The sequence below is a fragment of the Hemibagrus wyckioides genome, linkage group LG07 (assembly GCF_019097595.1).
Source record: "Hemibagrus wyckioides isolate EC202008001 linkage group LG07, SWU_Hwy_1.0, whole genome shotgun sequence".
In the NCBI taxonomy this organism is placed as follows: Eukaryota; Metazoa; Chordata; class Actinopteri; order Siluriformes; family Bagridae; genus Hemibagrus; species Hemibagrus wyckioides.
The window spans coordinates 23706761-23729027 of NC_080716.1; the positions used below are offsets into that span (position 1 = coordinate 23706761).

General features: G+C 35.0%; 12 non-coding genes and 4 pseudogenes across 12 annotated transcripts; 6 read left to right on the forward strand and 10 right to left on the reverse strand.

Annotated features, from left to right (window-relative positions):
- Positions 1-631: 631 nt before the first annotated feature.
- On the forward strand, positions 632-845 carry LOC131357025 (small nucleolar RNA U3). The gene has a single exon (XR_009205216.1). It is a non-coding gene; the product is annotated as a small nucleolar RNA U3 (small nucleolar RNA).
- A 2258-nt stretch (positions 846-3103) lies between these two features.
- LOC131357034 (small nucleolar RNA U3) lies at positions 3104-3317 on the forward strand. Its single transcript, XR_009205225.1, has one exon. It is a non-coding gene; the product is annotated as a small nucleolar RNA U3 (small nucleolar RNA).
- A 2149-nt stretch (positions 3318-5466) lies between these two features.
- Positions 5467-5680, reverse strand: LOC131357038 (small nucleolar RNA U3). Its single transcript, XR_009205229.1, has one exon. It is a non-coding gene; the product is annotated as a small nucleolar RNA U3 (small nucleolar RNA).
- Positions 5681-6228: 548 nt separating this feature from the next.
- LOC131356954 (small nucleolar RNA U3) lies at positions 6229-6425 on the reverse strand (annotated as a pseudogene).
- A 203-nt stretch (positions 6426-6628) lies between these two features.
- Positions 6629-6848, forward strand: LOC131356915 (small nucleolar RNA U3). Its single transcript, XR_009205159.1, has one exon. It is a non-coding gene; the product is annotated as a small nucleolar RNA U3 (small nucleolar RNA).
- A 796-nt stretch (positions 6849-7644) lies between these two features.
- Positions 7645-7850, reverse strand: LOC131356931 (small nucleolar RNA U3). The gene has a single exon (XR_009205175.1). It is a non-coding gene; the product is annotated as a small nucleolar RNA U3 (small nucleolar RNA).
- Positions 7851-8638: 788 nt separating this feature from the next.
- On the reverse strand, positions 8639-8848 carry LOC131356879 (small nucleolar RNA U3). The gene has a single exon (XR_009205124.1). It is a non-coding gene; the product is annotated as a small nucleolar RNA U3 (small nucleolar RNA).
- Positions 8849-10203: 1355 nt separating this feature from the next.
- Positions 10204-10417, reverse strand: LOC131356925 (small nucleolar RNA U3). Its single transcript, XR_009205169.1, has one exon. It is a non-coding gene; the product is annotated as a small nucleolar RNA U3 (small nucleolar RNA).
- A 1001-nt stretch (positions 10418-11418) lies between these two features.
- On the forward strand, positions 11419-11513 carry LOC131356969 (small nucleolar RNA U3; annotated as a pseudogene).
- A 598-nt stretch (positions 11514-12111) lies between these two features.
- Positions 12112-12325, reverse strand: LOC131356885 (small nucleolar RNA U3). Its single transcript, XR_009205130.1, has one exon. It is a non-coding gene; the product is annotated as a small nucleolar RNA U3 (small nucleolar RNA).
- Positions 12326-12864: 539 nt separating this feature from the next.
- Positions 12865-13061, reverse strand: LOC131356943 (small nucleolar RNA U3; annotated as a pseudogene).
- Positions 13062-15716: 2655 nt separating this feature from the next.
- On the reverse strand, positions 15717-15933 carry LOC131356917 (small nucleolar RNA U3). Its single transcript, XR_009205161.1, has one exon. It is a non-coding gene; the product is annotated as a small nucleolar RNA U3 (small nucleolar RNA).
- A 784-nt stretch (positions 15934-16717) lies between these two features.
- LOC131357039 (small nucleolar RNA U3) lies at positions 16718-16931 on the reverse strand. The gene has a single exon (XR_009205230.1). It is a non-coding gene; the product is annotated as a small nucleolar RNA U3 (small nucleolar RNA).
- A 1458-nt stretch (positions 16932-18389) lies between these two features.
- Positions 18390-18603, reverse strand: LOC131356894 (small nucleolar RNA U3). Its single transcript, XR_009205139.1, has one exon. It is a non-coding gene; the product is annotated as a small nucleolar RNA U3 (small nucleolar RNA).
- Positions 18604-20059: 1456 nt separating this feature from the next.
- Positions 20060-21527, forward strand: LOC131356261 (uncharacterized; annotated as a pseudogene).
- Positions 21528-21938: 411 nt separating this feature from the next.
- On the forward strand, positions 21939-22143 carry LOC131356906 (small nucleolar RNA U3). The gene has a single exon (XR_009205151.1). It is a non-coding gene; the product is annotated as a small nucleolar RNA U3 (small nucleolar RNA).
- The last annotated feature ends 124 nt before the right edge of the window (positions 22144-22267 follow it).

Genomic DNA, 22267 nt, shown 5'->3' on the forward strand with positions numbered 1-22267 from the left:
TGTTGTTATTATCTGATACAATAGCAATGAGAAATGTCTCCTTCTCAAGGTCCAACGAGGTTGATTTATAAAAACTGTTCCTAATGCCATTCATAAAAATTCAGAATGAAATCTGACCGCTAATTTCTAACTCTTCTGCAAACCGGAACACAAAATAGACCACTAGTTTCCGGCGGTCTTATTTAACAGACGCACTTCCTATTCAATTCCCTTCTCTTATCTCCAGAGTATTTTAAATCTTTTTCAAGAAGAAAATAATTCCGTATCTTTACTGTACATATGAACTGTTTTGAAACGAATAATGTCTCCGCTTGCGCGATGCCATCAGCAGCACATCTCACGTTAAAACGTCTTTTTTTAAAGGGGCGGTGCCACGTGAGTCTGGCTGCACCAATGAAAGACGACGTTCGACTCATGAATCACGCAAAGCATGATGGGATTTTTAATTTATTTCAATAAAAAGTAGTTTTTGTGCTTTAATTCGACATCAAGCGCAGTCATTCTTATTTTAAGGTTAGTGAGTGTTAATAGCTGGTCATTTTCGTGTGTTTTGTGTAGAATATAAATATATACCGTCTTCAGGATCTGTGTTTTATTTGAAGTGATCGACTGTCCGAAAAGGAAAAAGGTTAAGACTATACTTTCAGGGATCATTTCTATAGTGACTGACTAGGAAATGTGATTTGAAAGCGATACGTCTCCCTAATCACGATGAAGAGCTGTGATGTATTCTTCTGAGCGTGAATCGGATTTGAGCTAATGATTTTTATCACAGGCTTGAGTCATTGATGAACGTTCTCTGTTTCTTATGAAGCATGAGAGGAAGAGTACATGATCAGAGTGATTAGTGCAATTTAGTTGGAAAAAAAGATTAAAGAAGTGGGTAATCTCTGTTATGAAAATGTTTTAATGTTAACGGATTTCATTGAAATCAACAAACATGTGTATGTTAGGAAAACAAGATTCAACGTTTGTCGATTTGAAAGTATCTGACACAAAGATTCTTTTCAATATTATTCCATACCCAGTATATACAAAAGCCTTAAGTTAAATAAGCCTAAATACAGACCTAAATAAAATATATAATAATAAATATTTACCACGTGACTGAAATACCTTACAGCCCTTGCGCGCGACAGCAATAAAAAAAAACTGTCAGGAAACACAACAATTTTATTATTTAGATAAAAAGTTTAACTTTTAATATTTAATGTTAACACAGTTGATAAAAGTCGGCTAACAAATGTAGGTTGTGTCAAAAAGGAGGACCACTGTCTCTGATTCTGAAAACCCCTGACATATAGGACCTTTGATTATTATTCCATACCCAATATGTACAAAAGCCTTAAATGAAATAAGCCTAAAGATAGATCTAAATAAAATATAAACTGTTAAAGCACTAAGACGTTACAGTCTGAACATCATGACTTTCTATTATTCACCTAATGCAGTATTTATGTTAAAACATGTTTGACATGGCTTAGGTGAACAATGGACCAGAACAGACTCCATCATTCGGCTGTTCTGTCGATAGAAAAAGGAATTCTCAGCACTAGAAATACTAGTATGGTACTTGACCGTTTTGCTCAAGTCCAGTCTCGGAGATACTCTCTGATGATTTCACCCTCAAAGAAATAGGATAGAAAAGTCTCCAAGAGAATGAAGTAGACAAGATACAAGCAGCAAGACAGATGAGAGAATGAGAGACGAGAGAACAATAAGAGAAGAGAGGCTGTAAAAAAAAAAAAAAGAAGAAACAGAATTATACATAGTGCCGGCATAAATGAGGAATGAAATAAGAGGTGCAAGTATAATATAGATTATTGTAAAATAATAATAAAGGACGTACACGGCACTGCTTCACACACAAGCTGTAAAAAAAAAAAAGATAATATTGCATGGCATACCTGTGTGAGAGAAAATGTAATGAAATTAACGAACTTAGTAGTTTTAGTAGCAAAGACTCTGAAATGATGGGAGGAGTCAGAAAAGAGTAAACTGAGATGTAGACTGAATGAAATTTTATAAAGTTGCATACTATTTGTGTTATTTTGTGCTTATTATAAACAATATTGCATAAAAATGCTCTTACAAAACGTGTTATTCTTGCTTACCCCCTCTCCCTAATTAGCCCCTGATGTTTCACTACTAGTCATTAGAGAAACGCCCCTGGTCTTAACTACTAGTTAATAAAAATTTCACACAAACAGAATGAGTTCACTTTTTAAAGCCAATGTGCCAATTCACGTTTCTTTATCGAGGGCGTTAAATGTGAAGATCATACTCAATCTGCAGATAGCAAAGCATGCACTAAGGCAGAATGTCGGCTGGAAGGGGATGCACTCCCATGCGGAACACTTCTATAGAACGCTCAGAACACTGGTGTAGAACCCTTATGTAGAACGCGGAGAACATAGAAGGAGGCGCACCCAGGTATGCGTAACATTCAGCCTTTGCGCTCCCTTTAATAAACCAAATTAATAAAAGTTTAGTTTGGCAAAAATGTTATAACATTTTAGAGATATCGGCAAAGGGTGCATACATACTTACACTTAAGGACAGACAGCAGGCTTTTCTAGCGCGAGATTAAATCGAATCCGTCGCCTGAACATGCAAGCCCCCTAAAATAAACTAAAACAAGCATTCAGAAAGCATCTGATTGCTTTAAATTAAAAAGGAGAAGACACAGCACAGTGTCATACCGTCTCTCGCGTCCAGCAGCGATTTCCAGCACAATAACAAAAGCGCGTTCATGACGTCACGATACACCAACGATGACGCAGACGCTTTCAGTTTTTATACCCCCCAATGCGTCTTCTGATTGGCTAAAGCTTAACAAGAAGAGAAGTCACCTCTCCTGCCACAAGTACATGATTAGAGTGATCATTAAGTTAAAAGTCGTGTTTCTCGGCTTTTCTGCTTTGTATTATATCATTTGGAGAATAATACAGCAGGGGTTTATCAGGTCATTTTGTTACTTCAGAACAGCATCTATGTTTGAAGTATTTACGTGTGAAAGTGCTCTATGTGAAGAGAAACATCTACCGTCTTCAGGATCTGTGTGTTAGTTGAAGTGATTGACTGTCTGAGGAAGTGAAAAGTTAAGACTATACTTTCAGGGATCATTTCTATAGTGACTGACTAGGAAATGTGATTTGAAAGTGATACGTCTCCCTAATCACGATGAAGAGCTGTGATGTATTCTTCTGAGCTTGAATCCGATTCAAGTTAATGACTTTTATCACAGGCTTGAGTCATTGATGAACGTTCTCTGTTTCTTATGAAGCGTGAGAGGAAGAGTACATGATCCGAGTGATTAGCGCAATTTAGTTAAAGAAAAAAACACATAAACGTAATCTTTAAACGTGCACGTTTTTTAATGTTACTAAAAGTATGAAAAAGACAGGATACAAGCAGCAAGAAAAATAAGAGAACACTAAAAAAGAACCGCAGAATAATACATAGTGGCAGTATAAACAAGAAATGAAATAAGAGGTGAAAGGGTAATATAGATTATTGTAAAATAATAATAAAGGATGTACACGATTTCTGTCACAGGCTTGAGTCATTGATGAACGTTCTCTGTTTCTTATGAAGCATGAGAGGAAGAGTACATGATCAGAGTGATTATCTAGACTAAAAGATAATTCTAACTTTTGTATGTTTATTTCTATATAAGATAAGAAGTTATAATTCTGGACTTTTTTATGGACTTTTTTTTTTTGAAGATTAAACATTTTTTATTTAAATTATTTTAAAATTGAATTTTTTCTGAAGTTTTTTTCTATATATGTAAAACCCCAGAAACACAATATTTACAAAAGAATTAACTGACTGGTGTTAGTTATTTTCCCCATATAGCGCGATCTGAACCCTGAACACGTTTTGTCAAAAAAGCCGCTATTGTCCACTCTCAGGGCATCAGGAGTTCACCACCCTTGTTTGTGACCAGAAACTGATACATATTCATTTTAGCGAATCAGCGTGCAGTATTCTGCTGAGAGGAGTTTCATCGAACCAGACTAAGTGATTGAGTATGGATCATTCTGATGGACTTGATGAACCTCTGATATCTTCTTCATGGCATAAAAGAAAAATAACAGCTGGAACTTTTTCACTGAACATAGCTAAAGCAGCATGTTACAGCGGTGAGGGAAAAGCTCCCTGTATTGTGTGTAATCACAACAACAAAGTTTGTCAGGTGTCCACATGGTCAGCTGAGGAGATTACAAAGATGAACCGATTGTTTTATTCAACCACTGAGAAAACAGAACAAGATGCCACTGTGTTGTCAAACACAGATATCATGCCAATTGTGTACATTGTCTTGTTATAAACTCTGGATTGCTGATTTCTGTCATCTAGAATGTTTAATATTGCTTATTAATGGTCTATTTTTTTCTGCTCTTTACCTAAACTACTTGTTTTAAGTTAAACAATGTTAAATATTGCACTTAAATGCAATTACAAAGCAATTACTTGGTTTTGTTTAACTCTGAAAGATGAAATGTGGAGTTATCTGTTTTTGCTAAAAACGACTGCTGGAGTTATCTGTTTTTCCTCAAAAACAAAAAAATCATATTTTTAATGGACTTTAATTTTGTGAGTTGCCTGTATTATTTGGAGTTATTATTACTTAATCAAAAGATCCCAACTCCAGTGTGATTGATCTTAGTTAGAAGGCACAATAATAATAAAAAAAACATGATTTCTGAAAATATGAAGTTAAAAACAGTTATCTGTTTGTTAGTTGAAGTGCTTGATTGCCTCAAGAAATGTAAAAAGTGTACTTTCAGGGATCATTTCTATTGTAACTGATTAGACCAAGCTGTGATGGACTCTTCTGAACATGACTCAGGTTTAAGTTAATGAGTCTCTCGTGTTTGTGTCATTGATTTTTATGGAACATGAGAGGAAGAGTACATGATTAAAGTGATTATTAAGTTGAAAAGAAAAAAGTAGCAGTTTTTCTCATTTTTCTGCTCTATATTATATAATTTGGAGAATGATACAGCAGGAGTTTATCAGGTGATGTGTAAATTTTGTTACTTTCTAACAGCAGCTACAAATATGTGTTTTGAAAGTGTTTGAACTTTGATACTCATTATCTTATGAATATTTCTGCCTAAATTATTTTAATTTGTATTTACAAATTAGTCTGTTTCTGTATAAATCTATGGTGTATATTTTTTAAAAACCTCAAACATGTAATTTTTATAGCTTACATATTTAAAAGATAAGATAATTTCTGCTTTCATTTATGATTCTTTTAAGCTTGTTTTTGTTAATACTTTTTTAGGATATTTTTTTTACTTTGAGTCACATCATCCATAGCCATACTCAATCAATAAAGTTTTTTAATAAGCATAAGGTTAAATTAAAAGCTTTGTTCCTTAAAAGGAGAACAAACTCTCTACATATAAAATAAATGAAAATCTACAGATTTCTTTCAACTGGATGACACTAATCACTCAGATCATGTACTCTTCTTCTCATGCTTCATAAGAAACAGAGAATGTTCATCAATGACTCAAGCCTGTGATAAAAATCATTAACTTGAATCTGATTCACACACAGAAGAATACATCACAGCTCTTCATCGTGATTAGAGAGACGTATCACTTTCAAATCATATTTCCTAGTCAATCACTATAGAAATGATCCCTGAAAGTATAGTCTTAACTTTTCACTTCCTCAGACAGTCGATCACTTCAACTAACACACAGATCCTGAAGACGGTAGATGTTTCTCTTCACATAGAGCACTTTGAAAAGAACACCTTGAAGTCATTTAAAATGAAAGCAGAAAATACTTTATCTTTTAACAACAAACAAAACACACAGAGGCACAAAAAACTCATTAAAGGTGAATTTGAACACTGTAAAAATAACTATAAAATGACATTTTGGATTAAAAAAAAACTATAAATATATACGGAAACAGACTAATTTGTAAATACTAATGCATGAATTTACACACGTACATACACAAGTTCCCATTTTATTGTGTGCTCTATAGAAATCAGTCACAGTAATTTAAGCAGAAGTAAAGATTCATAAGAAGATGAGTGTCGAAGATACTTTCAAAACATGGATATTTTTAGCTGCTGTTAAAAGGAAACAAAATTTACACATCACCTCATAAACTCCTGCTGTGTTATTCTCCATATATAAAGCAGAAAACCCGAGAAACACTGCTTCATAAATATTTTATTTTTTCAACTTAATGATCTCTCTAATCATGTACTCTTCCTCTCATGTTCTATAAAAATCAATGACACAAACACGAGAGACTCATTAACTTAAACCTGAGTCATGTTCAGAAGAGTCTATCACAGCTCTTCATTGGGATTAGGGAGATGTAACACTTTCAAATCACATTTTCTCATCAGGTACTATAGAAAAGATACCTGAAAATACGGTCTCCATTTCCTCAGGCAGCCAAGCACCTCAACTAACATACTACATATAATAGAGAAAATGTCAACACTAAAATAAAGAATTTCACTTTCATTTTAAATGACTTCAAGGTGTTCTTTTCAAAGTGCTCTATGTGAAGAGAAACATCTACCGTCTTCAGGATCTGTGTGTTAGTTGAAGTGATCGACTGTCTGAGGAAGTGAAAAGTTAAGACTATACTTTCAGAAATCATTTCTATAGTGACTGACTAGGAAATGTGATTTGAAAGGGATGCATCTTCCTAATCATGATGGAGAGCTCTGATGTATTTCTCTGAGCGTGAATCAGATTCAGGCTAATGATTTCTGTCACAGGCTTGGGTCATTGATGATCTTTCTCTGTTTCTTAGGAAGCAAGAGAAGAAGAAGAAGAGTACCTGATCTGAGTAATGTGAGTTGAAAGAAAGACTGAAAATTTAAGCTGATTGTTTATATTTTGGACGGTAGTTTTGATTTTAGTGTTAGAAATTTAGAAAAGTTAAAAGTTTTTGTTCATTTTTAACAGCAGCTAATAATCTAAAAAATTACTGTGACAGATTTCTATAGAACCCACAATAAGATGAACTCAGAATAAAGTACTTTGTCCCTTAAGTACACAGAAAACCACATAGAATAATCTCAAACTCAATCAACCACATACAGTATGTTGACTTCATACAATGTTCAAATTGAAATTCATTGAAATTAATTCTTAAAAACAAGGATAAGCAATCACAATTGTTGGTCTTACTTTTAACTCAATGACACTAATCACTCTGATCATGTACTCTTCCTCTCATATTCCTTGCTAGATGATGCCACTAGCTCGTGCAGTGCCATTAGAAACCAATTCATACATGAAATAACTATTTAAAAATGCAGCATTTTGCAGATTTTTAATAGTTTTTAAGGCCATCAGACTACAAATAAACATTCATAGTTTTGAGGAGATGAAAAATGTAAAAAATTAGCTATTGATTTCTTTCTTTGTAATATTGAATATTGCATCTAGCCATACTCAGTCAATATAGCTTTGTAATTGATATGTTAAATTAGAAGCTTTGTTTTTTAAGAATGTGTAAACAGAATCTAAAAGAGGCAAAAGCTCAAAAGAATCACAAGCAAAACTATCTGAACAAAAACGTTACATCTAAAAATAAAAACACATAATTCAAAAGCAAAATCTCTTTTTTGATTCAATTTTACTAATCACTCTGACCATGTACTCTTCCTCTCGTACTTCATAAGAAACAGAGAACGTTCATCAATGACTCAAGCCTGTAATAGAAATCATTAGTTCACGCTCAGAAGAATACATCACAGCTCTTCATCGTGATCAGGGAGACGTATCACTTTCAAATCACGTTTCCTAGTCAGTCACTATAGAAATGATCTAGAGTGGGAGTGTTTTCAGACTGTTTAAATTCACTTCTCATGATTTTTTTGTGCTTCTGTGTGTGTGTTTTTGTTTTATTTTTTGTTAAAAGATAAAGTATTATTATTTTACATATTATTTTAGTCTTGCTTTTTTCTGACATTTTCTCTATTATATATCTGTGTTAGTTGAAGTGTTCGATTGTCTGAGAAGATGAAATGTTTGTTCATACATTATCTAATAGAATCATTTTTTCCTGAAGTATCCCAATAGTTTTTTTTTTTGTTTTTTTCTTTGTATATATTTTCATTGAAGTGTTTAATTGCCTGAAGAAATATAAGGGCTATACTTTCAGGTATTATTTCTATAGTAACTTATTGGGAAGAGCTGTGATGTACCCTTCTGAGCCTCACTCAGGTTTAAGATAATGAGTCTCTCGTGTTTGAGTCACTGACTTTTATGAAACATGATAGAAAGAGTACATGATCAGAGTGATTAGTGTCACTGAGGTAAAACAAAGATCCATGAATTTTGCTTTGTGGGTTTGGCCTATTTAAGATTATGGCGTAAACATCGTAGGAGTTCTTCATTTGTAAATCTTTTAAGCTTGGTTTTTTTTTTTTTTTTTACTTTGAGTAACGTCATCCATAGCCATACTCAATCAATATAGCATTGTAAACAACATAAGGATAAATTAAACACCTTGTCCTTTAAGAACAATAAAGCTCAAAAGAAAAACAAACAAATTTATCAGAATAAACTTTCTGAATAAAAAAAATAAACACACAATTGAAAAGTTAGACCCCTCTTTCAACTGTATTACACTAATCACTCAGATCATGTACCCTTCTAACCCTGCTTCATAAGAAACAGAGAATGTTCATCAATGACTCAAGCCTGGGAAACCATTAGCTTGAATCTGATTCACACTCAGAAGAATACATCACAGTTCTTCATCATGATCAGGGAACCGTATCACTTTCAAATCACATCTCCTAGTCAATCACTATAGAAATGATCCCTGAAAGTATAGTCTTAACTTTTCACTTCCTCAGACAGTCGATCACTTCAAGTAACACACAGATCCTGAAGACGGTAGATGTTTCTCTTCACATAGAGCAATTTGAAAAGAACACCTTGAAGTCATCTCAATGACTTCTCAAACTCAGTCAACCACATATGTTGACTTCATACAATGTTAAAATTGAAATTCATTGAAATTAATGCTCAAAAACAAGGATAGGCAATCACAATTCTTGGTCTTGCTTTTAACTCAATGACACTAATCACTCTGATCATGTACTCTTCCTCTCATATTCCTTGCTAGATGACGCCGCTAGCTTGTGCAGTGCCATTAGATTCAAGATTCAAGAAGCTTTATTGTCATTTCAACCACATATAGCTGACGCAGTACATGTAGTGAAATGAAACAACGTTTCTCCAGGACTTGGTGCTACATAAACATACAACAACAAAGAGTTCAACACAAAACAACACCACAGAGCTAGGACAGAAGTTTGTCTTAGCCACGGAAAGTGCACAGTGTGCAGCTAGGTGCAAACAGAGCATAGACAAGACAGTGCAAAAAGACAATAAATACAAGAAAGAGAACACAAAAGAACACAGGACACTTAGCGCCGAAAAAGAAAGAAAAGAACATGTGTAATGGAATGTAAGTGAAATAAAATAAGATACAGTGAAATGATGTAAAAAAGTATTGTGCAAAAATATTGTGCAAAAAAACACAGCAGTGGTTGAGGTAGTGCAAATAGAAATAAACATAAATATGACTATAGCAGCAGATGACAGGTAGAGGTAGTGCAATAAGTAACAAACAATATAAATTGTGTGTGCATGTCCACACAGTCAAGAGAGAGAGTGTGTGTATCTGTGTGTGAGAAAGACAGAGAGTTGATATACAGTTCAGTCCTGAGTGAGAGAGTGTGTGTGTGTGTGTGTGTGTGTGAGAGAGAGTGTAGAACAGTTCAGTCCTGGGTGTTGAGGACAACAATTCATACATGAAATAACTATTTAAAAATGCAGCATTTTACAGATTTTTAATAGTTTTTAAGGCCATCAGACTACAAATAAACATTAATAGTTTTGGGGAGATGAAAAATGTAAAAAAATTAGCTATTTATTTCTTTCTTTGTAATATTGAAAATTGCCTCTAGCCATACTATCTAGCCATTGCATATAGATCAACATAGCTTTGTAATTGAAATCAGGTTAAATTAGAAGTTTTGGTTTTTAAGAACGTATAAATAGAAGCTAAAAGAAGCAAAAGCTCAAAAGAATCACAAGCAAAACTATCTGAACAAAAACATCTTTTACATCAAAGAAAAAAAACATAATTCAACAGTAAAAACTCTTTTTTAACTCAATTTTACTAATCACTCTGATCATGTACTCTTCCTCTCCTGCTTCATAAGAAACAGACAACATTCATCAACAACTCAAGGCTGTGACAAAAATCATTAACTTGAATCTGATTCACACTCAGAAGAATACATCACAGCTCTTCATCGTGATTAGAAAAACGTATCACTTAAAAATCACATTTTCTAGTCAGTCACTCTGGAAAAGATCACTGAAAATATAGTCTTAACTTTTCACTTCCTCAGACAGTCGATCACTTCAACTAACACACAGATCCTGAAGACGGTAGATGTTTCTCTTCACATAGAGCACTTTGAAAAGAACACCTTGTAGTCATTTAAAATGAAAGCAGAAAATACTTTATCTTTTAATAAAAAACCAAAAAACAACAAAATACACAGAAGCACAGAAAAAGTCATAAGATTAGGAGCATCGCAGTAAGTGAATTTAAACACTCTGAAAATACAACTTCTCTTCTAAATATGTGAACTATAAAATTACATTTTTGGTTTTTTGATTTGTTTTATTTTTTACAAAAAGTACCATGAATTTATACAGAAACAGACAAAATATTAAATACTTATGAGTGAATTTACACACGCACATACACAGTCACAGTGCATTATTTTTTGTGCGGTTAACAATATTATTATTTAACATGTTCTTGTATGTAAAAAAAATTTTTTTAAATAAAATTAAAAGTTATCGACCAAAGTTGGCCAATATGCCTAGCAACCTCTGCATCCCCCATAATGACGCCCCTGCTCTAGTTTCATTTGTGATTCTTTTGAGCTCGTGCCTATTTTTAGGTTCTTTTTTTTGTGCTTTTTAGGATAATTTTTTAGTTTAGATTTTTTTTTCCTGATATTTTTTCCAGTGTATGTGTCATTTTTGTTACTTTCTAACAGCAGATAAAAATATCCATGTTTTGAAAGTGTTTGAACTTTGATACTCATTATCTTATGAATCTCTATTTCTGCCTAAAGTATTTTAATTTGTATTTACAAATTAGTCTGTTTCTGTATGAATCTATGGTGTATATTTTTTTAAAAACCTCAAACATGTAATTTTATAGCTTACATATTTAAAAGATAAAATAATTTTTGTTTTTATTTTAAATGACTTCAAGGTGTTCTTTTCAAAGCGCTCTATGTGAAGAGAAACATCTACCGTCTTCAGGATCTGTGTGTTAGTTGAAGTGATTGACTGTCTGAGGAAGTGAAAAGTTAAGACTATACTTTCAGGAATCATTTCTATAGTGACTGACTAAGAAATGTGATTTGAAAGCTATATGTCTCCCTAATCACAATGAACAGCTGTGATGTACTCTTCTGAACATGACTCAGGTTTAAGTTAATAAGATAACTTAAATAATTAGAGAGATCATTAAGTTGAAAAAATAAAAAATAAAAGAAGCAATTTTTTCTCATTTTTCTGCTTTATATTATATAATTTGGAGAATAATACAGCAGGAGTTTATCAGGTGATGTGTAAATTTTGTTACTTTCTAACAGCAGCTACAAATATCTGTGTTTTGAAAGTGTTTGAACTTTGATGCTCATTATCTTATGAATATTTCTGCCTAAATTCTTTTAATTTGTATTTACAAATTAGTCTGTTTCTGTATAAATCTATGGTGTATATTTTTTAAAAAACCTCAAACATGTAATTTTTATAGCTTACATATTTAAAAGATAAGATAATTTCTGCTTTCATTTATGATTCTTTTAAGCTTGTTTTTTTTAATACTTTTTTAGGATATTTTTTTTTACTTTGAGTCACATCATCCATAGCCATACTCAATAAAGTTTTTTAATAAGCATAAGGTTAAATTAAAAGCTTTGTTCCTTAAAAGCAGAACAAACTCTCTACATATAAAATAAATGAAAGTCTATAGCTTTCTTTCAACTGGATGACACTAATCACTCAGATCATGTACTCTTCTTCTCATGATTCATAAGAAACAGAGAACCTTCATCAATAACTCAAGCCTGTGATAAAAATCATTAACTTGAATCTGATTCACACTCAGAAGAATACATCACAGCTCTTCATTGTGATTAGAGAGACGTATCGCTTTCAAATCACATTTCCTAGTCAGTCACTATAGAAATGATCCCTGAAAGTATAGTCTTAACTTTTCACTTCCTCAGACAGTCGATCACTTCAACTAACACACAGATCCTGAAGACGGTAGATGTTTCTCTTCACATAGAGCACTTTGAAAAGAACACCTTGAAGTCATTTAAAATGAAAGCAGAAAATACTTTATCTTTTAACAACAAACAAAACACACAGAGGCACAAAAAACTCATTAAAGGTGAATTTGAACACTGTAAAAATAACAATAAAATGACATTTTGGATTAAAAAAAACTATAAATATATACGGAAACAGACTAATTTGTAAATACTAATGCATGAATTTATGCATGAATTAATGCATTTTATTGTGTGCTCTATAGAAATCAGTCACAGTAATTTAAGCAGAAGTAAAGATTCATAAGAAGATGAGTGTCGAAGATACTTTCAAAACATGGATATTTTTAGCTGCTGTTAAAGGGAAACAAAATTTACACATCACCTCATAAACTCCTGCTGTGTTATTCTCCATATATAAAGCAGAAAACCCGAGAAACACTGCTTCATAAATATTTTATTTTTTCAACTTAATGATCTCTCTAATCATGTACTCTTCCTCTCATGTTCTATAAAAATCAATGACACAAACACGAGAGACTCATTAACTTAAACCTGAGTCATGTTCAGAAGAGTCCATCACAGCTCTTCATTGGGATTAGGGAGATGTAACACTTTCAAATCACATTTTCTCATCAGTCACTATAGAAATGATCCCTGAAAGTATAGTCTTAACTTTTCACTTCCTCAGACAGTCGATCACTTCAACTAACACACAGATTCAAGCTAATGGTTTCATAGGCTTGAGTCATTGATGAATGTTCTCTGTTTCTTATGAAGCATAAGAGAAAGAGTACATGATCTGAGTGATTAGTATAATCCAGTTAAAAGAAAAACTAAAAGCTTTAGTTGCCTTGTTTATGTTTTGAGCCTAAGTTTATTGATCATGTGCAGTCAGTATACGTGGTTGTTTTGAGTTGGAGGTGGTTTTAGTTTTTATGTAAATTATTTTAGTGTGTTTTTTTTTTTCTGATGTTTTCTTTATTAAATTCAGTTCATTTTATTTGTATAGTGCCTTTTACAATGGATGTTGTCTCAAAGCAGCTTTACAAAGGAAGATAAACAGAGAAAGGAATAAATAAACAAACAAACTGGAAATAAAAATAAATCATTAAATTAAATTATGAAACTATTTTATCCCTAATGAGCAAGCCTGTGGCGACGTTGGCAAGGAAAAACTCCATGGGAAGATATGAGAAAGAAACCTTGAGACGAACCAGGCTCAGAAGGGAACCCATCCTCATTTGGGACACCCTAAACAGTAAATAATGTAACTGTAACTGATTAATGTCCTTTCTACAACAGCAATCAATGGCCCATGAGGAACTATTAGGTCTGTAGTTTCTGAGGTCATTATAGACACTAGTTCCTTGCTGTCACAAGGTGACAGATGTAATGGCAGATCTGTGACGGTGTGAAAATCCCCAAGTGGCTCTGTCCACAGCTGTCTCCTGGGTGGAACACCGAACATAATCGTGGTATGCATAGAGATGTCACCATCTAGATCAGGGGTGTCCAATCTTATCCGCAAAGGGCCGGTGTGGGTGCAGGCTTTCATTCCAACCAAGCAGAAGCTACACCTGATTCCAACTGGCTAATCAACTGATCTTGGCTTTCAGTGGACTCAGGTGTGGCTTCTGCTTGGTTGGAGTAAAAACCAGCACCCACGCCGGCCCTTTGCGGATAAGATTGGACACCCCTGATCTAGATCTACAAACTGATAATGGTCAGTCAAATAAGACCTGAGCCAGGAGAGGGCTGTTCTTTAACACCAACAACATGTTCTAGCCTATCAAGGAGAATAGTGTGGTCAATGGTGTCAAAAGCTGCACTAAGATCAAGTAGCACCAGTATGGAGACACAACCCTGATCAGAAGCCAGTAACAGGTCATTTACCACTTTAACCAGTGCTGTCTCTGTGCTATGATGAGGCCTAAATCCTGACTGATACATTTCATAAATGTTATTTCTATGCAGGTATGAACATAACTGCTGTGCTACTGCCTTTTCTAGGATCTTGGAGATAAAGGGCAGGTTTGATATCGGTCTATAGTTAGACAGCTGACAGGGGTCGAGGTCAAGTTTTTTAATCAGTGGTTTGATAATTGCTAGCTTAAAAGATTTAGGCACATAGCCAGTGCTTAGGGAAGAATTAATGATTTTTAGAATGATTAATTCTTCCCTTGATTAATGATTAATTAATGGTAATATCTGTTTAAGGAAAGACGTGGGTAAAGGATCTAGTATGCAGGTTGAACGTTTTGAAGAGGAAATTAGTGAAATTAGATCAGGCTCTTGAAGTGGAGTAAAGCATTCGAAGCTCTGATGAGAAATATTTATATGAGTTATCTATCAAATAATTTGGTTTTAATTTAATATCCTGGATATTTTACCTGATAGTGTCAATTTTTTTATTGAAAAAGTTCATGAAGTCATTGCTGCTGCATATAGATGGTGTGTGCTTTTCTACAGTGGTTTTCCTGAAGACAGGAGATGTTTCTCTTCACATAGAGCACTTTGAAAAGAACACCTTGAAGTCATTTAAAATGAAAGTGAAATTCTTTATTTTACTGTTGACATTTTCTCTATTATATGTAGTATGTTAGTTGAGGTGCTTGGTTGCCTGAGGAAATGGAGACCGTATTTTCAGGGATCATTTCTATAGAAACTGGTGAGAAAATGTGATTTGAAAGTGTTACATCTCCCTAATCCCAATGAAGAGCTGTGATGTACTCTTCTGAACATGACTCAGGTTTAAGTTAATGAGATAACTTAAATAATTAGAGAGATCATTAAGTTGAAAAAATAAAAAATAAAAGAAGCAGTTTTTCTCATTTTTCTGCTTTATATTATATAATTTGGAGAATAATACAGCAGGAGTTTATCAGGTGATGTGTAAATTTTGTTACTTTCTAACAGCAGCTACAAATATCTGTGTTTTGAAAGTGTTTGAACTTTGATACTCATTATCTTATGAATATTTCTGCCTAAATTATTTTAATTTGTATTTACAAATTAGTCTGTTTCTGTATAAATCTATGGTGTATATTTTTTAAAAACCTCAAACATGTAATTTTTATAGCTTACATATTTAAAAGATAAGATAATTTCTGCTTTCATTTATGATTCTTTTAAGCTTGTTTTTTTTAATACTTTTTTAGGATATTTTTTTTACTTTGAGTCACATCATCCATAGCCATACTCAATCAATAAAGTTTTTTAATAAGCATAAGGTTAAATTAAAAGCTTTGTTCCTTAAAAGGAGAATAAACTCTCTACCTATAAAATAAATGAAAATCTACAGCTTTCTTTCAACTGGATGACACTAATCACTCAGATCATGTACTCTTCTTCTCATGCTTCATAAGAAACAGAGAACATTCATCAATAACTCAAGCCTGTGATAAAAATCATTAACTTGAATCTGATTCACACGCAGAAGAATACATCACAGCTCTTCATCGTGATTAGGGAGACGTATCACTTAAAAATCACATTTCCTAGTCAGTCACTATAGAAATGATCTAGAGTGGGAGTGTTTTCAGACTGTTTAAATTCACTTCTCATGATTTTTTTGTGCTTCTGTGTGTGTTTTTGTTTTATTTTTTGTTAAAAGATAAAGTATTATTATTTTACATATTATTTTAGTCTTGCTTTTTTCTGACATTTTCTCTATTATATATCTGTGTTAGTTGAAGTGTTCGATTGTCTGAGAAGATGAAATGTTTGTTCATACATTATCTAATAGAATCATTTTTTCCTGAAGTATCCCAATAGTTTTTTTTTTGTTTTTTTCTTTGTATATATTTTCATTGAAGTGTTTAATTGCCTGAAGAAATATAAGGGCTATACTTTCAGGTATTATTTCTATAGTAACTTATTGGGAAGAGCTGTGATGTACCCTTCTGAGCCTCACTCAGGTTTAAGATAATGAGTCTCTCGTGTTTGAGTCACTGACTTTTATGAAACATGATAGAAAGAGTACATGATCAGAGTGATTAGTGTCACTGAGGTAAAACAAAGATCCATGAATTTTGCTTTGTGGGTTTGGCCTATTTAAGATTATGGCGTAAACATCGTATGAGTTCATCATTTGTAAATCTTTTAAGCTTGTTTTTTTTTTTTTTTTTACTTTGAGTAACGTCATCCATAACCATACTCAATCAATATAGCATTGTAAACAACATAAGGATAAATTAAACACCTTGTCCTTTAAGAACAATAAAGCTCAAAAGAAAAACAAACAAATTTATCAGAATAAACCTTCTGAATAAAAAAAATAAACACACAATTGAAAAGTTAGACCCCTCTTTCAACTATATTACACTAATCACTCAGATCATGTACCCTTCCAACCATGTTTCATAAGAAACAGAGAATGTTCATCAATGACTCAAGCCTGTGATAGAAATCAGTAGCTTGAATCTGATTCACCCTCAGAAGAATACATCACAGCTCTTCATCGTGATTAGGGAGATGTATCACTTTCAAATCACATCTCCTAGTCAATCACTATAGAAATGATCCCTGAAAGTATAGTCTTAACTTTTCACTTCCTCAGACAGTCGATCACTTCAACTAACACACAGATCCTGAAGACGGTAGATGTTTCTCTTCACATAGAGCAATTTGAAAAGAACACCTTGAAGTCATCTCAATGACTTCTCAAACTCAGTCAACCACATATGTTGACTTCATACAATGTTAAAATTGAAATTCATTGAAATTAATGCTCAAAAACAAGGATAGGCAATCACAATTCTTGGTCTTGCTTTTAACTCAATGACACTAATCACTCTGATCATGTACTCTTCCTCTCATATTCCTTGCTAGATGACGCCACTAGCTTGTGCAGTGCCATTAGATTCAAGATTCAAGAAGCTTTATTGTCATTTCAACCACATATAGCTGACGCAGTACATGTAGTGAAATGAAACAACGTTTCTCCAGGACCTGGTGCTACATAAACATACAACAACAAAGAGTTCAACACAAAACAACACCACAGAGCTAGGACAGAAGTTTGTCTTAGCCACGGAAAGTGCACAGTGGGCAGCTAGGTGCAAACAGAGCATAGACAAGACAGTGCAAAAAGACAATAAATACAAGAAAGAGAACACAAAAGAACACAGGACACTTAGCGCCGAAAAAGAAAGAAAAGAACATGTGTAATGGAATGTAAGTGAAATAAAATAAGATACAGTGAAATGATGTAAAAAAGTATTGTGCCAAAATATTGTGCAAAAAAAACACAGCAGCGGTTGAGGTAGTGCAAATAGAAATAAACATAAATATGACTATAGCAGCAGATGACAGGTAGAGGTAGTGCAATAAGTAACAAACAATATAAATTGTGTGCATGTCCACACAGTCAAGAGAGAGAGTGTGTGTATCTGTGTGTGAGAAAGACAGAGAGTTGATATACAGTTCAGTCCTGAGTGAGAGAGAGTGTGTGTGTGTGTGTGTGTGTGTGTGTGTGTGTGTGTGTGTGTGTGTGTGTGTGTGTGTGTGTGTGTGTGTGTGTGTGTGTGTGTGTGTGTGTGTGTGTGTGTGTGTGTGTGTGTGTGTGTGTGTGTGTGTGAGAGAGTGTAGAACAGTTCAGTCCTGGGTGTTGAGGACAACAATTCATACATGAAATTACTATTTAAAAATGCAGCATTTTACAGATTTTTAATAGTTTTTAAGGCCATCAGACTACAAATAAACATTAATAGTTTTGGGGAGATGAAAAATGTAAAAAAATTAGCTATTGATTTCTTTCTTTGTAATATTGAAAATTGCCTCTAGCCATACTATCTAGCCATTGCATATAGATCAACATAGCTTTGTAATTGAAATCAGGTTAAATTAGAAGTTTTGGTTTTTAAGAACGTATAAATAGAACCTAAAAGAAACAAAAGCTTAAAAAAATCACAAGCAAAACTATTTGAACAAAAACTTTACATCAAAGAACAAAAACATAACTCAACAGTAAAAACTCTTTTTTAACTCAATTTTACTAATCACTCTGATCATGTACTCTTCCTCTCATGCTTCATAAGAAACAGATAACATTCATCAACAACTCAAGCCTGGGACAGAACTCATCAGCTGGAATCTGATTCACACTCAGAAGAATACATCACAGCTCTTCATCGTGATTAGGGAGATGTATCACTTTCAAATAATGTTTTCTAATCAGTCACATTAGAAATGATCTCTGAAAGTACAGTCTTAACTTGTCACTTCCTCAGACAGTCGATCACTTCAACTGACACAGAGATCCTGAAGACGGTAGATGTAAAAATACTTTATCTGTTAAATATGTGAGCTATAAAATGACGTGTTTGATGTTTCTTAAAAATATATACCATAGATTTATACAGAAACAGACTAAATTGAGTGGACTTTAGTACAAAGCAGGAGAGGATTCACCATCCCCTCACTATCAGTGGGACCCCAGTGGAGAGAGTGGACAGTTTCCAGTACATAGGTGTTCAAATCATGCAGGATTGTCATGGTCTTGTCACATCAACACCCTGGTGAAGAAGGCCCAGCAGCATCTTTACCATCTCAGACACCTAAAGGACTTTAAACTGCCCTCAAAGGTGCTAAAAAAAAAAAAAAATCATACCTGCACCTCTGAGAGCATCCTGATGGGAAGCATCACAGCTTAGTTTGGAAACAGCACCAAGCAGGACAGGTAAGCTCTCCAGAGGGTGGTGTGATCAGCTGAGTGTACTCTCTTCACTGAGCATCTGGGTCTGGGTTTCTGAGTCATTGATGACTGTTCTTCGTTTCTTATGAAACGTGAGAGGAAGCATACGTGAACAGAGTGATTTGTTTTATTAAACTGCAAGAGAGATTGAAGTTTCCAATTGACTGTCTTGTGTTCTGAAATAGAGTGTTTGTTCAGATAGTGTTTAATTTAAGGAGGGTATGCAAGACAGAAATTTGAAATTGAAAGACACTGAATAAGAAAATTAAATGATTTGTTAACATTTATATGTGACTACTTGGAAAGACAAGTTGGCGACCGAGAAAGAACGGTGACAGCTAGGAGAGACGGCTGACGTTTGGGAAAAACCAAAGTCGGAGTGTGGAGGCTTGGCCCGCTGAAGCACAACCTCTGTGAGGAGGAACCCACTGCTAATCGCTATGGAAAGGTATATTACAAGATACCCCCGGGGTGGAGCGAGAGTGGGGGAGGATGATCGGCCCACAGGACAAAACTGTGTTATGACCACTCATGATGGACAACTGACCATGGAACAGCGAAGTGATTTATCTTGGGTCTGTGGATGTGGGAGGATATGTAAAAATGAGAGGGGTCTGAAGATACATCAGTCAAAGATGAAGTACTTGCAACCTGAGCATAATGTACAACGCACGGGGAAACCTGGTGAGATGGAGGAGAGGCCGGGGCAGGAGGCAAACCACAGTCCTCAGAATCTCCAGGTGCGTGATGAAGATGGGAGCAGGAACAGCATCGTTGATGTGGCAGAGGACATGAAGCACCAGACAGAGGGGGAGGGTGTACAGGATATTAGACATCCTGGACAGGATGCATGTGTAAGAATAGTCCGAAAGGAAGCATTGAACTGGCCGGCTGCGGTGGAAAGGAAGGAGTGGGAGAGGTTTGATCATGATGTGGATGAGGTGCTGGGAACAGCCTTGGCAGGAGATGTGGGGAAGAAGCTCAAGGCCATGGCTTCCATTATTTGGAGTATAGGTGCTGATCGCTTTGGAAAGAAAGAGACGAAGGGTAGAACATATGTCCAGACAAAGGAAAACAGACGTGAAGGAGATAGCAATCCGTAGGGGGGATTTGCGGAGGCTGAGAAAGGCGTATCGCAAAGCAACAGCGGATGAGAAACCAGCACTCACAGAAACGCGTGACAACTTGAGAGAACGCGTAAAGACCTTGCGAAAAGCCGAATGTCACCGCAGGGATAGGAAGCGAAGAATGAAGGAGCGGACGGATTTCCTTCAAATATATGCCAAAACTTCTGGGTAATGTAGGATCAGGGCAGCTAAAAGCAACAAAGGAGGAGGTGGAGGAGCACCCTCGTCAGGTCCACAGCGATCCTAGAAGAAAGGACAGTTTAGAGGAGATGCAGGAACTCATTAAACCAACAGAACCAGCTATCCCCTTTAGAGATGAGGAACCGAGCTGGCAAGAGATGAATACCTTTCTCAGGAAGGCCAGAGCAAAATCAGCCCCAGGTCCGAATGGCATTCCGTACAAGGTGTATAAATATTGTAAAAGGCTCAGGACACGTCTATGGAAGCTACTGAGAGTGGCATGGAAGAAGGACTTCCTTGCTGGCTAGTCGCTGAGGGAAGAAAATTCAACAGGGATCAAGCAATTCCGTACCATCTCACTCCTAAACGTTGAAGGAAAGCTTTTTCTTGTGATTCTAGCAAAGAGGCTGACGTCCTTTATGATGGACAACAGGTACATGGATACATCTGTCCAAAAGCGGGGAGTTCCAGCAGTAGCAGGCTGTCTTGAGCACACCAGTATAATCACTAAGATCATTGAAGAGAAGAAGAACCGTGGTGACCCGGCAGTCCTGTGGCTGGACTTAACAAATGCCTATGGGACGATACCCCATAAGTTGGTGGATCTGATGTTGAAGACCTATCATGTTCCAGAGCGTTTCCAGAAGCTTGTGCAGTGCTACTAGGTGCATTTCACCTGTGGAGACTTCACCACCGATTGGCAGAGGCTAGAAGTGGGCATTGTCACTGTCTGTACGATTTCAGTGATCTTGTTTTCGGCAGCAATGAACCTTCTTGTTAAGTCAGCAGAGAAGTTGAGGCAGGGTGCAGTGTTGGCTAGCGGCATCCAGCAGGTACCTATAAGAGCCTTACCATCATGACAAAATCAGTACCTGAAGGCAGATGGATTTTGGAGGACCTGGTTAAGCACACTGATTGGACTAGGATGGAGTTTAAACCAGAGAAGTCCAGAAGCTTGGTGTTGAGAAAGGGCCATATCCAGGACCGGTTCCGCTTCAGGATTAAAGATACCATCATCCCAACAGTTCGGGAGAGACCAGTGAAGAGCTTGGGGAAGTGGTACAGGGCAGACCTCAATGATAAGCAGAGTGTGAGGGAGATGATTATCCAAGTAGACACCTGGATCATCTTATGAATCTTTACTTCTGCATAAATTATTGTGACTGATTTCTCTAGAGCACACAATAAGTTGAGAACGTGTGTATGTACGTGTGTAAATTCACGCATTTCTGCATAAATTTATGGAATGTTGTTTTAAAAATATCAAAAGCGTAATTTTATAGTTCACATATTTAGAGAAGTTGTATTTTCAGTGTTCAAATTCACTTTTGCTACGATGTTCCTTATCTTATGAATTTTTCTGCGCCTCTGTGTAATTTTTTGTTTTGTTTTGTCTTTTGTTAAAAGATAAAGTTTTTTTTTTGCTTTGATTTTAAATGACTTCAAGGTGTTCTTTTCAAAGTTCTCCATGTGAAGAGAAACATCGACCGTCTTCAGGATCTGTGTGTTAGTTGAAGTGATTGACTGTCTGAGGAAGTGAAAAGTTACGACTATACTTTCAGAGATCATTTCTATAGTGACTGATTAGGAAATGTGATTTGAAAGTGATCTGTCTCTCTAATCCCGATGAAGAACTGTGATGTATTCTTCTGAGCGCAAATCAGATACAAGCTAATGATTTTTGTCACAGGCTTGAGTCATTGATGAATGTTCTCTGTTTCCTGAGAAGTAGAGTACATGATCAGAGTGATTAGTGTTGTCAACTAACAACAGTAAATAACTAGGATTTCTAGGAACACACATACATTAGAAAAAATATCAGGAAAAAAAGCTACTCTAAATTAAAAACTTTGTTCCTGAAGAACACACAAAAAA